The sequence below is a fragment of the Periplaneta americana genome, chromosome 7, assembly GCF_040183065.1.
Source record: "Periplaneta americana isolate PAMFEO1 chromosome 7, P.americana_PAMFEO1_priV1, whole genome shotgun sequence".
Classification (NCBI taxonomy): domain Eukaryota; kingdom Metazoa; phylum Arthropoda; class Insecta; order Blattodea; family Blattidae; genus Periplaneta; species Periplaneta americana.
This window is the reverse complement of record NC_091123.1, coordinates 63,137,555-63,156,143: the sequence shown is the minus strand read 5'-3', so window position 1 is coordinate 63,156,143 and position 18,589 is coordinate 63,137,555.

Below are 18,589 nucleotides of genomic sequence, written 5' to 3'. Positions count from 1 at the left end.
CAGTCCGGCAGATAAGTCAGAGGCAATTATAGTGCAGGTATCAGTTCTAAGCTTCTGATAGAGGGTTTTTTTCTGTGCGGCATAAGAATAAGACACTTAGGTGAAGTGACGGCTGTGAAGCACTCTTTCAGTGGCTGTAATAAAAATGTGAAGGATTTTCCCTTATTTCTCTGAAGGAAGCATTCACCAGAAGTTCCGTACGAAATAACTTCGCCAATGTTAAATTGGCACGGACTAAATAAGACAGAACAATGTCACAGCAGATTTGTCACGTGACATTAATTCACATTAGGCCTACCTGTCACTACACCAATCGCTCCATAAGTAGTATTTGAAATCAGATGATATTCCAAACGTAGTATGAAAATATAGTATATGTTATTAGCATGGCGGAAACATATTTCCACCATGTGTTATTAGTAGACGTCGGATTTTTAGGCACTTAAAAATTAACTCTTAAGCACCTAAAACAGGCCCTGAATTTATCAATATAGACACTAAAAACATAGATTTAGGCACCTAAAATACAATTTCAAGCAACCAAAAATACTATTTTATGCAGCTAAAATGCAATTTCTATCCACACAAACTACAGTAACTACAAAAATGCAATTAATTTATGCGTATTAAGCATTTCGGTATATAGTGACAAAACAGCAAAAAAAAAAATATATAAATATATTGCAGTTAGACACTTTATTTTTGTTAGGTCTTAATTAGGAATACTACTGGTACGTAGATACGTAATTCTTAATAAATTCATCGGCCTCGTTGCTCTAAGGCTGCTAATATACAAGTGCTCATATTACAATGAAATTAATTAATTTACCAATGAATTTACAATTAAGACATTATTCATAATTTACATTGCAATAGATAACGTTTGTCTCTAACAAGTAAAACCCCGATTATACGTCACCGTATTAACCGATTGGTGGCTTATTCGACTGTTTCCCTCTCTCGTTCTTTTTGTTTTGCATAAAAAATATGAGTACTGTACATTATATTAGTACGAATTTTTTTCTACGGAGTTTTTTTTTTTTACAAACCTTTACCCTTACGCAGTATGATCTACTCTTCGTGTGGTCGTACTGTCTAACTTCTATGCAAAATACCTTCCACAGGTGTCAAAAGAAAACGCGTTTGCTACGAAAGAAGTGCAAGTAATTGAGTGATTTAGAAAAAGAGAAACTATCTCATCACATTACGAGATAGGAATTATAAATGTGGGCGATTTAATGAAAAACAAAATATAAAGTTCATCAAATTTGTAAATCTACAACATGAAACCACTACTATTCCTATCTTTCCACAGATAGTTGTCATAAGTAGTTTCCTTGGCCATTAAAAACCCGTCGTTGAAAACTAGATTTAAATTAGTGAACTTATGATCCAATCACTATCCAGCGTGTTATAAGAAAAGACCACGGGGGAAATGACGAAACTGTATTATGTACTTAATTTATGAACACTTTTATAGTACGGATTATCCGATTTTTTCGATTAACCGTTCACTCCACTCCCTTCATTACCACAGATAATAGAGGTTCTACTGTATTCTATTGTGAAACTTTGCCCTTCTTAGACAGAACCATCTTATAAGAAAAAAAATTCTTCCCAATGACACCGAAGCAATGAATGCATATTTAAATCTATCAATATTTGCCATGCTGATTTCTTTAGGGAGAACTACATCCTTTCGATTCATTACATTCCTACTGTCTACTCAAATGCTCAACAAAACCAGACACCTTTCAGGAATATCTTCAGGATATTTGAACCAAACCCAATCCATGACATTCAAAACTTTCTCTTCACTGCTACAAGAGAATTTAAAAATATAGTCTATACGTAACAAATAGAAATAGGCAATTTTAGGCTCTAAAACCTTAAGAATAGGTCTCAATGGGCAAAACAGGCATTTCTGGCACAATAAAACCGCTTTCAAACATTCACATTTAAAAAAAAAAAAGTAAAGATATTTAACTAGTTTTAGTTTATCCCTACAGATAAAAATAGGCATTTAACTTAAAATCCGAGGTTTAGTTATTAGCAACATGGGTCCTGAGAGCGATTGCGAGAAATTCCGAAGTTCTGAAACTTCATCTATGCCGCATCAAAGTTGCGCCGGAGGAAAGAAAGAACATTACAAGAAATTAATAAACTTGAACGCATGAGTTCTTTTAATTGTGACATGCAAATACAACATGCATAGAAGTGTTCAATCAGTCCGTGTATAAGGAGAAGATGCATGTGATTGTAAGAAGAAACGCTCTTCCGAGAACATCTTGGAACACGAGAGCAGAGAGTCGGGTCAATATACTCCGCTAGTAGTAACAACAAGACTCGTACCAAATTATAAGCAAGGCTGTTATTTGAAGAACAGCTTAGCGTATCAAATGAGTCCATAAAATCTTAGACGCCGCAACTTCGGAAAGAAGTATACAAACAGTTATTATCTTGATTGATGTGCTGTATCAGACGTCCATTTTGAACAAAAAGTTGCAGAAGGTTCAAGTCTTAATTACCATTACAAAGTGTACTGAAAAAATAACAATAATACTGAAAAGAAAATTAAGGGATTCGGGTAACTTCATCCCGAATGTTGGATGGATTGTTCAGAACTAAAATCAAAACCAGTCATGTAGGCTTACTTAAAAATTATTTTACAAGTCGCCATTCCGGGAAAACTAGGACTTCCAACGAAAAAGTATTTTCCAGAAATATTTGTTTATTATTATCGCCGCGGCCTCATGCTTAACATGTCGGCATCATACAATACCGTGCGGTGTGCTTTTAAAACATAATTTTGCCGACCGATTGTTGCTCTGTAGGTTTCACTCTAAGCGTCACGTAGTCACGTCTACTTCCTCGATAAGAATAAGCACTAGTTTGTTATATTGTTAAATGGCTATTATTATTATTATTATTATTATTATTATTATTATTTCATATAAGAGTACGTTGACATTCTTTACTCTTAATAATAACTCTTTAATAATAATTTTTAATCACATACCTTAATGTTCGTCCTCAGCACAAGACATTGCAACCTCGGTTTTAGTCCACGTGGATTAGACAAGTAGATGTAATTTAATAATGGAAGCAGCTTATTGGTTGCAACATTTAAATTGAGGCGAGTGATTGGAGCGGCGACATAAGAAATTTAAAATAATAATGCAATTAAATTTCAAAGACCTGCCGAATGTTATGCACGAGGCCGCTCAAAGACCTGCCGAATGTTAACCATGAGAGCGCGGCGATAATATTAGTGTAAGACATAGGTAAGACTCTACATTTAAATATCATAATGTTTTATTTTCAAAAGGAAAATATTTTACAAGTTATATGGGCATTGAATCTATGTGGTCTTGGCTGGGTAGCCCTAATAGGTACTGTTTTGCTTTCCTAAGTTTGCAGCACTTACTCATACAGAGATCAGCTGTTAATGTATGTTTTTCTAGGAGCAGTAGTTCTGTTGCCCGATCACCAGAAGCGCTAAACGTTTCAATGGGATTTTTTTCATTGAATGCTACTGAGAAACCGTTGTATACGAGATATATCTCGTACGTAACAGAAAGCCACACAGAACAAAAAAACAGCCGTCATATTTCTTTTGAGACGAGAGCCAGATGACTATTTTATGAGTCGTTTGTATGTTTATGTTATTTAATTAAGAAGATATCGTAAGTGAAAATTTCATCAGAACAACTAATATTTTATTTATACTTGTTCTGTAGAAATTTTTACTTATTATCTTAATTAAATAACATAAAGACACAAAAATAATATTCATCTTTAAAAATCTTTATAATTCGATCAACAAAACCACCAATATGGCGCTCAAATTTTCAAATGTTAAGCTTCACAGCCAGACCACCAGGAGCGCACCATTTCTTCTCGCCTTCCCTCTCGTAACATGCGCCGTGCACTTCTATTATATTGTTGTTCTGTGGTCTGCACTGTTAATGCCAGAGCTCCAGGATCAAGAAACATTTTACTCTGTACTATATTCTTCCTGCCATTTATTTTCAGTAGTTTAGGTTAACAACAATTAATGTTACAGTTCAAGTGAATATTCTGAATTATAAAATAATGTCATAGTTGTTTTGAAACTAGAAATATGAAGCACATTAACGCATCTGTAACATTCGTGACAAAATGTGTGACATGGAAGAAACAGCTATAAAATATTTACCGATTATGTTTTTGTGAACTAATTGAATGCCATGAGATTTGTACAGCTTTCACATGGACATTATGAGAATGAATATCTTTTTGCTTGTGACAGAGAACTGAGTTTTACACTTTTTGTTATTAAGGTGTGAAGTGAGTTCACAATATTGTAACGTCAGTGACGAAACCTTTTCTCTATTTTCTGCAACAATAACCAGTTTTATTCATCTTTTTTTTTTTTTTAAATATACTAATCTCTACATTGATTCTAATAATAAAATTTGACAAAAATCATTTCATTTTCATTATATAGAGGTTGAAAATAGTAGAAACGAAACATTCGCGACAACGGGAATGGCTGAAGTGTCATGAAAGACCTCTTTTTTCCACTTGTAATTTGCGTTACTTCTGGCCAGTGAAGAAATGTGGAATAATTTATACTTCTCTTTCGACTTACGATAACAAGAAAAGATGAAAAGCAGTGAAGAGGTACTGCGGTCTGTACCACCAGGAAGAGATTAGTTAACTTACAGCGAAGGATTCTGAGCTCATTTCCCGTCATCATCACCAACTTCATCCATCCTGCCTACTTACATACTCATGTTATCCTACCATACGGAGCGAACGGAATACGACCTAATGAGTGCCCCAACATCAAAACACATTCTCCAACATTCATTCATTCCTTACAAAGTTTTTTTGCCAAAGGGAAGGTCCTAGGTCCTTCATTTCGAAACCAGCAATCTCCGATCTTCACTTGTTTTCCTCCTTCCTCTTAGTTTTCGGGTACGATTCACATACCTTAACATTGTCTATCACCTGATATCTTTCTCTGCTCCGAACTCTCTTTCCGTTCACCATTTCTTGGAGTGTATCCTTTAATAGACGTTTCTTGTCAGCCAGTGACCAGTAAATTTATTTTTCCTTTCCTGATTAGTTTCAGCATTACTATTTCTTCACCCACTCTTTCTAGCACAGCTTCATTTCTCGCTCTGTCTGTCCATTTCACACGCTCTATTCTTCTCCGTATCCATATTTTAAATGCTTACAAGTTAAAAGAAATGTAAAATAAACATTTAAAATGTTTGTGCGTACGAAATGGAAGTAAACCTACCTATACGTATACAAAACTGTATGTCGATAAGTAAATGATAGCTAAATTCAACATTGTAATGTACTGGAAAAAAAAAATAATAAATAAATAAAAAAAAAATAAACAAATTTCAAATGTTTTATGGACTTTCTCTTCACTCCGTTGTAATGTTCATGTTTCTGCCACATACAATGCCACACTCCATACAAAGCAGTTCACTAGTCCCTTCCTTTAGAGATTCATCATTATTGCTAAAAAGAAAAAAAAAAAGCCACCATGGGCGCAAATGGTTACACAGCAATATGTGTGGAGTTACCAAAAATATGTATATTTGTTTACACATTGTTACATAACTATTGAAAATACGTGCAGCAATTTTCGATTATTCCTCATCTTCAATCGCTTGTTCACTTATGATTAAGGTAGGCACTACCTCTTTTTGTAACAACATACAATAATAATAATAATAATAATAATAATAATAATAATAATAATAATAATAATAATAATATTGGTTATATATATATTTTAAGTAAAATGTATTTATCTGTGGAAACGGACATGGGAATAGGTAGGGGAGAGTCGGGTAGAATCGGACATCGGGTAATATCGGACAGTGAGTTTCTTTCATCTACCACACGATGATAGTACCTGATTGACATGGTTACCTTTCTGTGATGTCGCATAGAGAAACGTAACCATGTCATTCAGGTACTACCATATGGTGGTAGATGAAAGAAACGCAGTGTCCGATACTATCCGATGTCCGATACTACCAGACTCCATGCATTTGAACGAAAATAATATTATTGAGGAACTATACTTTTACGTCGGATGACGTGAATATGTTAGGAGAAAATCCACAAACGAAGGGAGACAGCACGGAAATTTTACTTGAAGCAAGTAAGGAGATAGGTATGAAAATAAACCCCGAAGAAACGAAATACATGATTACGTCTCGTGACTAGAACATAGGTCGAAATGGATATATAAAACTTGCAAATTTATCCTTTGAAAAGGAGAAAAAAAACAAGCACCTTGGAGCAACAGTAACAAATACAAATGACACTCGAGGGAAAATTAAACACAAAATAAATATGGGAAATGGCTGTTAATATTCGGTTGAGAAGCTTATCATCCAGTCTGTTCTCGAAAAATCTGAAAGTTAGAATTTATAAAACAGTTATATTACCGGTTGTTCTGTATGGTTGTGAAACTTGGACTCTTACTTTGAGACAGGAACAGAAGTTAAGGGTGTCTGGGAATAAGGTACTTAGGAAAATATTTGGAGCTAAGAGGGATGAAGTTACAGGAGAATGGAGAAAGTTATATAACGCAGAACTGCACGCATTATATTCTTCACTTGACATAATTAAGAAACATTAAATCCAGACGTTTGAGACAGGCAGGGCATGTAGCACGTATGGGCGAATCTATGAATGCATATAGAGTGTTAGTTCGAAGACCTGAGGGGAAAAGACCTTTGGAGAGGCCGAGATGTAGATGGGAGGATAATATAAAATGGATCTGAGGGAAGTGGGATATGATGGTAGGGACTGGATTAATATTGCTCAGGATAGGGACAGATGGCGGGCCGGGCTTATGTGAGGGGCGCAATGAACCTCCGGGTTCCTTAAAAGCCATTTAGGTATTTAGGAAAATATTTGGAGATAAGAGGGATGAAGTTACAGGAGAATGGAGAACGTTACACAACGCAGAACTGCAAGCATTGTATTCTTCACCGAACATAATTAAAAAACATTAAATCCAGACGTTTGAGATGGGCAGGGCATGGAGCGCGTATGGGTGAATCTATGAATACATATAGAATGTTAGTTGGGAGACCGGAGCGGAAAAGACTTTTGGAGAGGCCGAGATATAGATGGGAGGATAATATAAAAGGATCTGAGGGAGGTGGGATATGATGGTAGGGACTGAATTTATATTCCACGGGATAGGAACCGATGGCGGGCTTATGTGAGAGCGGCAATGAACCTCCGGGTTCCTTAAAAGCCATTTGTAAGTTGTATTTATACTTTCACGCATTGTCACTCAGCCTGTTAGCAGAAATACTTCTACCAGTGACAAAGATATCCGAGATCCATATGTCATTAAAAGAAACGAAAAGCAGTGAATATTTATTTCTACTAGCATGACTATTGTTTAGGGTAATATGAACAACAGCTGTAACAATCACCGTGATCCCGAATTTCTGGTTAGATACTGATAACATGCTACTAGCCCCAGTTCGCTAATTAACTATTCCGAACAAAGCTGTGAAGAAATCGCAAAATTCTAAAGAAACCTACTAACAACCACTTTGTCATAAACGTCGGGGATAGAACTCCGAACTTCTTTGTTAAGTCCATCATGCTGAGCTATTGCCGAAGCGAACAATGGCGAGGCTTATGTGTTAATAAATCCGCTGCATAGCTATACGGTAGCTAAGACGGGAGGGGGAACATTGATTGGTGGGAGTATTTCATGATCTGTGGGGGACGGCACGAAATAAAGCGCTTCTGATGCCGTCCATTGTGACATGCGGCTGGAAATTATATCCCACCGACGAACAGCTTGAGGCAGGCTCTGACACGTGGAGCGACGTCTGACAGCCATCACTACAGAACAAAACAAGCTCACTTTCTGTGTTTTGTGAGTGGGGGACGGTAATTTTAGAGGTAAAGTGACAACCATGTCGAGCAATTTCGCAGAATATTGGCTATTTCGTGGTTAAAACGCTGGAATGTAGAAATGTGCCATAAAAAGTATTCTGTCAATTCTAGTAACACAATCCAACGGATTTTTTTTCCATAATGGTTTAATATTTCCAAAAAAAAGTTCTCGAATGAAAAATCTATTTTTGTACCAACCCATGGGATATTTACTTACGATACTCTCATTTGCCATATAGTCTTCCCCTATCATTGCCTACATCACAGAATGCTTTGGCGTATTCAAATTTACCCGAGATGGACGTGGCAGGCCCAAAATAAAGTAATTATACCGAAGTTTGAATACTATCCACCTACCAGTAAAGAACTCATTGTGTATTATTTATTATAGGTTATATTAATTTGTCCTACTGAATTTATTTGTAATATTGACACTTAATATTTAAGGAGAAAAATTCGCTCCGGCGCCGGGGACCGAACCCGGGTCCTTGGTTCTACGTACCAAGCGCTCTGACCACTGAGCTACGCCGAATTCAATCCCCGGCGGCGGAGCGAATTTTTCTCCTTAAATATTAAGTGTCAGTATTACAGATAAATTCTGTAGGACAAATTAATATAACCTATAATATTCTCATAGCTAGCACTGCATATTAACTGCGGATTCCCGGCCAACAAGTCACTCAGCTGAGTGCGCTCCTAGTATAATGACAGTTGACATTGGATACACGTCAACATATATTATATGCCTAACTTGGAGTCAGGCCACAAAGGGAAACATCAAAGGAGGAGGATTCGATCCGGTGCTGTGGATTGAATTCGGCGTAGCTCAGTGGTCAGAGCGTTTGGTACGTAGAAACAAGGATCCGAGTTCGATCCCCGGCGCCGGAGCGAATTTTTCTCCTTAAATATTACGAACTCATTGTGTTAAGGGAAGAATAAGGTGAAATTCCTTCAATTTCATCAAACATTCCCATTTTGTTTTCTGTTTTCATATTAATCCCTAATGCTTACGTAATAGATGCAGGGGAGAGTGGGGTAATTGCACGCACATAACTCCCTGTTGTTATAAATTCCAAGATCATTTTTAATGTAACACTAAAGCTTTTGGAGATAATAAAACAATTAGGTTCTAATAATATTTAAAAGTTACAAAATGTATTTTTAAACAACATTATTTTCTACTGATGATAAATGAAAACGTTGTAAAGAGTGCCACTACCCTACCAAATGGGGAAATAGAACGCAGACAGTTGGGGTAGTGGAACACAGATACAAACGTAATTGTAGGGCTTTCATTTCAAAACTTCCCAGTCTAAAAAACTAATTATTTAAATTGAATTCAATTTAACCAAAAAACACGTCAATTTAGATATTGAAGGGGAAGACTGAACACAGACTTAATTGCACTTTAAATTTCACTTCCCACCCACTTCCCCCACTTTGAAATTTCAAATGGAACACCCATATTTTTATACTTAAATATGAAAGAGCAATCAATTGTTTTTACACCTCATTCGTTTTCGCATCTTTTGTTTTCTATCGTCGCCTGGCAAACTGGATTGTTGTTATTGTTGATTAGAGCTGAAGAGAATAAAGCTACAAAAACCTGTTGAGCATTTCATGTAATAGTTGTGTTTGTGTATTAAATTATTTAAAAATGGTGCATATCCTTCAAGAGAGAACATAAATCATCCTTCTTGATTAAATTTAGGAAATTACACAAAATAAGCTGTCTTTTTATCCTACAATCAACTGATAACAACAAAAATACAGCTTGCCAGGCGACGATAGAAAACAAAAGATGCGAAAACAAATTAATGATGTTTATAAACAATTGAATGCTCTTTCATATCTTAATAAATAAAAGTGAATGTGGGTATGTATGTATGTACTTATGTATGTTCTCTATACAAATCTACACGCTTTGACCGATGTGCCAAAGTTTGCACATTTAACCTTCATACTCAGGAGCAAAGCATAGGCTACATTAAAATTGTGCAAAATTAAATTAATTAAAACTATTAAAAAAAAAACAAAAATAAATAGATCAAATATTCGGGTATAATATTAAAATGCAAAATCTTCTATAGTCAATTGTTCTTTATTATTGTCTGTTGTATTCAACATTGACTTTCATGAGGCCATGGAAATTATAACACGAAATTAAATAACATTGTTGATACATATCACGAAGGCTAAAACTAGATAATCCGTGCAATAAGTAGGCCCTACATATTGATTCGATGCTGAAACTGATCAGAAAGAGGAAAAGGAATCATATTTTCTTTGGGTTTTACTTTGCTCATAGTTTGATTTTTCTATTATCTTATTTGTATTTCTGGCGGTGTGGAAGAGAAGGCCTAATGACTTTAACTACACGAGAATGAATGAATGAATGAATGAATGAATGAATGAATGAATGAATGAATGAATGAATGAATAAATAAATAAAGTAAAATAAAATAAATTAATTAAAAAAACGGTTGAACGTCAGGCACATGATGACATGTTTTCTTTTCGGTGCCTGATTTACAACTGTTTTATATTGAGTTAACGCTGGCAGGCATTTCGCTAAGGAGTTCATCAATTCATGTAAGTGACGTTAAGTAAAGATTCATCTTAGCTTAGTAAAGACAAATTCGTTTTGGTTATCTATAGTTAGGTTTCCGAGATTTCCGAAAATGTAATAACCAGTTTAATTAAAAATATAAGCAGAAAAAAAACCCGTGCAACGCCGGGTGCTTTCAGCTAGTTTAAGTAGGCCTATAAAAATATAGGAGTGTCACTTTAAATTTCAAAGTGGGGGTGGCTGGGAGTGGGGGGGGGGTGATATCTAAAATGTAATTAAGACTGGTTTCAGTCTTGTTTAAATTGAATTCAATTGAAATAATTAGTTATTTAGATTGGGAAGTTTTGAAATGAAAGCTTTGTATATTAATTAATAGGTATCGAATCAATATTTAGCAACAATTAGCAAAAAATTAGAGAAACCTAACACTAATTTTCTTTCAAATGGATTGGAAAAGTTACAAATTTGAGGAGTTTCAGCAGCATTGCCATTCTTGTGAACCCATCCTGAACACAGGACACAACGATATCAGAGTTCATTGTTTTTACCGAATTCACCACAAAACAGGCACTTACTGTTCGCCATTAGAATATTTCAGCTCTGAATGGTCATGGAAAAAAAGTAACAGAAGACCTTTATACTCAAGTTTGCAAGTAATTCGTTGTACGTTTAGGACACACTACATAAAATCCAGGTCACTCAGATGCATATTATTTGCTTCAAACACAATGAAGCCACAAAATTATAAGAAAACTGCAAACAAATCGACTGATATACTGGAAGCGCTTGAATCAACAGTACAGCGCTGACACTCGGCTACATTGACGTTGTTGCCGCTAGACTAACTCACCGAACACGGCCATAGAGTGCTGCCATATCCTTAAACTTAGGTGGGTACCATTACCCGCTGTGAACGAAAACCCCAATCTCCCCTACATCAATTGAGCGCGAAGGGATTAAAAATAATAATTTGCGAGCGGAACTCTTAGATATAAACACATCAACTGCGCGCAGACTTTCTCGTTTTAAATAATACATCAATTGCGCGTTCACGATTTCATGCAAATAGAGTAGATTCTGCTTGGAACAAGGTTCGGATGAAAATAAAGCACTAGTGAAATTGGCAAATGGCTGCACTAATAGGCCTATTTGGTTTAACTTTTCTCACTCCCGAAAATGTCGATGACGCTTCAGATTATTTAGTAACTAATTTCATAGCATCTGATTCATTATTTCCTCTGGAAATTTGAGCTTCGGATACTATTACGTCTAACAGAACCATAAATGCATGCCAGAAGTTTTATAAGGCTTTTTTCGTTTAATTTTTAATGTCTCCATCCTCATATTTATAATTTTATTGACGGTATCGTTCAGACACAAACAAGTACATAAAAATAAGTGATAGACACACTGTTTAATAAATATAAGCAATATGTTACATTAGTAGATTATCTTTTTTAGTGTTTCTTATTATTATAATAAAAATGACCTGTACCAAATTAATAGTGTATTTTTAATTCTTTGATTACTACCTAATTAATGGTATGGGTAGTTTGAGTTCCTTGACGGGTACCAAGTTAATGAAGAGATTAGCAACACTTTAGCAACTTTCAATATACCTGCCAACAACGTCTTGCTAGTCAGAGAGTTCTAAGTCTCTGTAAAATTGTAAGAGAAATTCTGCGAAAAGAACTACCGCGCGCAAGTGGACAGCTTCAAATACTGTAAAAAAAACTAAGGAAGAGACTAGTGAAGTGCTTTGAATGGAGTATGGCATTGCATGAGGCAGAAACATGGATATTACGATGAAGTGATGAGAAGCGAATAGAAGCATTTGAAATGGGGATATGGAGAAGAATGGAACGTGTGAAATGGACAGACGTAATAAGAAATGAAGCTATGTTGGAAAGAGTGGATGAAGAGAGAATGATGCTGAAACTGATCAGGAAGAGGAAAAGGAATTGGTTGGGTCACTGGCTGAGAAGAAACTGCCTACTGAAGGGTGCAGTAGAAGGAATTGTGAACGGGAAAAGAGTTCGGGGCAGAAGAAGATATCAGATGACAGACGACATTAGAATATATGGAAGGCTGAAAATAGGAAAGATTAGAGAATGCTGGGTTTGCAGTGAAAGACCTGTCCTTGGTCAGAACATCGAATGAACGAATGATATAGTAACCAATGTTATACATGTAAAAGTGTAATAGCTTGTTGTACAATCAATGTCATATGATAAGTTAGGTCTATTCTGACTGAAAAATGAAGTACATATTATTTCATACTGCAGACTTATTGGAACAATTGTATCCTGAGGTGTTTGTAGTACAGTAAAAACTGAAGTGAAACAGAATATAATTTTTCTATGCATAAATCATCAATGTGTCTGTGCGATGCTTGTGTTCAGGGTCTGACACTGGGATTCAAACTAAGTGTGCTCTGTACTTCTCGATTGATACTACGTCACGTGTATTGCAGATTGCGTCCATTGATAACGTGAGTACAAATTTGCCGATGGCTGTTCTAAGTTGTGTTGTACAGAGAATTCATAATATCGGTCGATATCTTCATGTGGTGTCACCTACGCTTGTACGGTAACTTGTGCCATATATGTTGATGATATGAAACTATGGGAAAGCTAAGGTTAAATGCAGATTACTGGTGGACTGAAGTTTGTAATACTGAGGTAAAACAAAAAAGTGTCATTTCATCAACGTTGAGGATCGCATTCGAGTTCATACACTAGCTCCGAGCTAACAGAAACTGGGAACGACCTTCATTTGTAAGAAAAATTTACCGTAAAATGTCCCCTGCTATCACGTTGAAGGATGAAGTCGGCAACCTTCCTGTATATTTGGACGTTTCGCACTAATAACGACGAACAGATTACGAACATTGAAATAGAAATGTACAGCGAAGGTTATTTTTAATTATCACTGACAGCGTTATATCTGCACTCATACCAGTATAGGTTTTTATCGTACGCTAAATATTCTTTGGCGATATATACAAACTATAGGCCTACTAAAGTTAATGTCATGAGTCATAACTCATGAGAAAAGTACAGTCCATGAAATGAAGAAATGTACTCATAAAAATTTTACGCTGTCAACATGGTAAACTTTAATAAATACGAAAAAAGAAAAAAGATAACCTTTCATACACTTTACACGACACTTTCTGAAAGTCAAGGAAAGTAAAGAAAGTGTTCGATGCTAATTTCACAGTATAAAATTTGTATTAAAGCAAAAGGCAAAAGTACCGACACAAATGTTATATCGTGAAGCTAAAGTTAAGAATTAATGTCGTATAGCTAACATAGGCCTATACAGTCTCTCAAGTTTTTTATTCTTATTTTTTATATCTGAGGATTCCATGGTGACTATGGAATTACTCATTAATGAACGCCATGGCGAAAATTGTGAAGATAACAACAATAACACTAAACAACAAATTTTTACTTTTTGTCTTGCTCCGAAGTAAAAATAGGTGAATATTACTAATATGTGTGCCCTAAATATGGATTTAAAATTCAAATTGCTCCATCACGTACCATTTTCCGGGGAAAATGAATTGAATTTTTTATGACAAAAGTTATTTGTTTTTAATTTTTCACGGCTACTGATAAAATTACAACACACTAGGGATTCAAAATGCTTCATAATACTTTAAATAATGTGTACTCGTTTAGAAAAATTATGTTAGTTTAAAACACAACAACAATAAAAATATTTCTTGGATATAATGAGAAAAATCTCGGAATTTGAACGTACCATTTAAAACAACTTTCTGGATGACTTCTGTTTACACCTAGGCCAGGGACTGTTTTTACAAGGAACCAACAATAGTCTGCAAGCATGCTGGATGATGATCTTCCTTTACATCGCCTTTCCATTTCAGATATTTCTTGATGAAATCTTTCCCCATGCTCGTCGCTCATCACTCCAAGGTTAGGAGGAAAGGAATCCAAATGAGAATGTAAAACGTGTATTTTGAGAGACTTTTCTCATCTGCACTTAACATGGTTTCCACAACAAGTTCTATGTAATTGTCTGTCCTAAAATTTCCAAGGAAATTTGAGCAAGAATCTTTGAAAGAGCGTCATGCCATTTTTTCTGTAACGAAAAGTTTTTCCTCAAACAAAAAGTCAGCCATAATTTTGTGAATTTGTGGACCGATGAAAATGCCCTCTTTTAATTTGCCTTCACTCAAACTGGTAAACTTTTCTTTTAAATACTGAAAACAACAACCTTGTTTGTTCAATGCGTACACCTCACTTTGAACTGTTATGAAATTTAATGAATAGAAGGAACCAATATATGTTTATTTATTAAAAGTACAAAAGAATATGCCAACAACCATAAGAAACCGGAAATGTCATAAACTCATAAAATGCATTAGCATTTGTTATGATTTACAACCCCTAACTCGTGCCAGATATGTCCTGAGGGAGCGCTTATCGAAAAGTGAAATCATAGAATATCTTAAAACCCTTACGTGATAGGCTACGAAGAAAAGAGACGCATTTTCGGATTAGCGCACATTAAACCACAAGGGACATACTGTTTTAAGTCAAAGCAAAATTCTTGTTGTTCAGTGTAATTAGCCTACTTTATGGAAATGGATTTAGTTTGAAATGAAATGTTACGACAATAATTACGACATTAATACCATTTTAATAGGTGATGCCAATGTTTATCCTGGGAGGTTTCTTTAAGAAACAGATCCACAATTACTGGCCTGCAGAAAATCTACAAGAATCCACAAGACAGGTCAAATAAAGGTCTATTCGATTTTTGCTAACATTATATTTCATGTGCATCAATCCCGAATAAATACATACATAGGTGTACGACACATCGCTGTACACAGATGGACAAAGTATAGGATGCTAGTCCCGCGAAAACATCTAAATCGATCATTTCAGCATCAAATTTATGCGAAGTACAAAGACAAACTGACCGACGCCATGTTTCAGTATATAACACGCATTCTTACCAATCATACGTCTGTGGTCCGATTCCTGGTGTCGTGTAACCAAGTTTGTAACAAAATAAAAATGCTATCTGTAACTACTGTACAAAGTTCCATGAAAATTTGTTACATAGGATAAAGGTTATTAATTTTGTCTAATGTAATCTGCTCTATAACAGGGTAGTTTCTTTTACAAATTATGCTACCTTTAAATATTGTACAAAGTTTTATAACAGGAAATTACCTAGGAGAAAAAAAATTAAGTTGTCTATCTCTATTTGTCTATTTGGTTATAATTTCACATTTTGATGTTTGTCAAACAATTTTACGAATAGTTAACTAACGATCACTTTTTGATCTAATAGGCCTATACAATATTGGTTAATAGATTTTTAACATATATAGCACGGGTACTATAATATCGATTTCAGATTATCTCTTGTTAACTAAAATTTTTAGCTCATACACAATATGTTATATCATGTTATTTATGTGTTCAATGTAAGTTATTTTCTAACAGATTGATCTTAAGATGCCTGAACTGGTGAAAGCGCTTTGTCTTGCAATATGTACAAAAATTTTAATGCATTTATGATGTGAGCATGTACTGATCATAACCACAAAAAGAATAAGATAAGTCAAAGACGGAACCTTTCAATTAATATTCTAATATTCTTGTAATTAATTCATTTACACAAACGCACAGGTTTTGAACTGTCTACACAATAAATGTGTAACCTGTAGATAATGTAGGCTACATAGCTTCATGAAAATATGCTACATAGGACAGAAGTTATTAATTGTATTCGCTAGATTTTCGTTTTTCAAAACTCCCATTCCACGGAACTGGATGTTTGTGCGTTTTCTTGTACTTGCCCTGTGACTTCTTCGCGGTGGCCCTGTATCATGCTAACAACAAGATGAGGGAGGGCCACGGTGTGAGTCTAATGTTGGTAGGTCTACTCAAGTTATAAAACTGCGGTAAACTACCACAGAATATGAAATGACAGTGTAGAATACCAGGGTAGAATACGGCAGTTTTCCCAGTAGTATTGTAGTAAAATACAATGCAACCTTACACACACCAAGGTTCTGCTTCTTGCATAAAAAACAGGTGACGTTGTATTGTATCAAATGCCATTAAAATGACGATAGGATTTAATAAGCAGATTCTAAGGCTTAGTGGTCTAACGGTTAGCATTCGTGACTACAAATCTTGAGATCCCGGGTTCGATTCTCGTCTGAGCATGGAAATTTATTCTTAAAGAGACTATTTAATACTTTCATTCCTAGAGATCTACAAGGTGAGTGTATGTAAGAGATTACTGTAGATTAGGGCTGGGCACCGGGAGCGAATCCCGACTCTAAACGGGAACGCTTAATATTCATCCGTCACGGCTCCCCGTCAGAGAGTAGAATCCGCTCTTGGTGCCCAACCCTGCTGTAGATAAAAGCAACTCAGCGTTCAAGTGAAAATTCGCTGAAAATGTGCGAACTGTACGATACATTTTTATTTTATTTGGTTATTTTACGACGCTGTATCAACATCAAGGTTATTTAGCGTCTGAATGATAGCGATGAAGTTGATAATGCCGGTGAAATGAGTCCGGGGTCCAGCACCGAAAGTTACCCAGCATTTGCTCGTATTGGATTGAGGGGAAAAAACCTCAACCAGGTAACTTGCCCCAATCGGGATTCGAACCCGGGCCACCTGGTTCCGCGGCCAGACGCGCTGACCGTTACTCCACAGGTGTGGACCTGTACGATATAAGATCCATCAACAAGAAGTAGGTCAAATGCAAATATTATGCACTGGTTACCATAATGCAGTGGCAACTGAACACTTAAGTTATTCAAATTAACAAAAGAGTGTCTTATTATGTAGACCTGAACAATAAACGAATATGTATTATTATATTTATCATATTTAAGCTTTTTTGAGAGCAGACTGAAAAACAAATTTTCTCAACCGAATAATAACAGGCATTTCCATATTTATTCTGCGTTTAATTTCCTCCCGAGAGTCATTTATATCTGTTACTCTTGTTCCAAGATATTTGAATTCTTTCACCTCTTCAAATGATAAATTTCCAGTTTTATATTTCCATTTCCTACTAAGTTCTGGTCACAAGGCATAATCATATAGCCTACTTTGTCTTTTCAGGATTTATTTCCAAACATATCTCTCTACTTGCTTCAAGTAAAATTCTCGTCTTTTCCCTAATAGTTTGAGGATTTTCTCCTAACATATTCATGTCATCTGGATAAACAAAGCAGCTGATATAACTCATTCCATTCCAAACCTTCTCTGTTATCATAGACTTTCCTAATCGCATATTCTAGAGCACCCATCGTCAACTGGCCTGCATAATAGTTCGGAGCGCCGAGACGCTCGCTGAGGAGGTAGTAGTGTGCAAAGTTCAGTGTGTCGAGGCAAGCCATCACAGAAGCCAGCTTTCTGACCATAATTTACAATGTCTTCTTCGATTGTGTTCTACACGAGCGTTAACACCTAACATTGACCAGATAGTGAGGGAAAAACGAATTAAAAAATCCAGAAAAACCAATGCTAATGATCAGCGAAAATAATTTTTATCATTTGTTATTTACATTTTAATAAATTAATTTAGGCCTACTTCAGTCCTGTAACATAAACGACAATATGTTTCATATGTTATACATAATAAAAAATAATTCGTTTTGTGATATATAGCCTAGTTTCAGATACAAATAGATATTTATTTTATTTTATTTACGATACTTCAACAAAGGAATAGCATGACATGATTTAAATAATACTAATGGATTCGATTTAATATTTCGTAACAGTGAAAATGCAATAGCCTATAGATCTGTAAGTTCTCAATTACTTTAATATGAAAGAAAAATTATTTACTTTTAAAACCGTTACAATACATAACGGAAAAATACAACTTGTTCCTTGTCTTAAACTGAAAAGTGATTTAATTATTACACAGTTCCTCTTAAAATAAATTAAGTACATGCTTCTTCAGTGTTTATTTTCATTATAATTATTAGAGACTGATTAAAAGTGTTGAACAAGTGAACGAACGCCACTGCCATCACCTGAATCCTTCCCCTCAACTCCT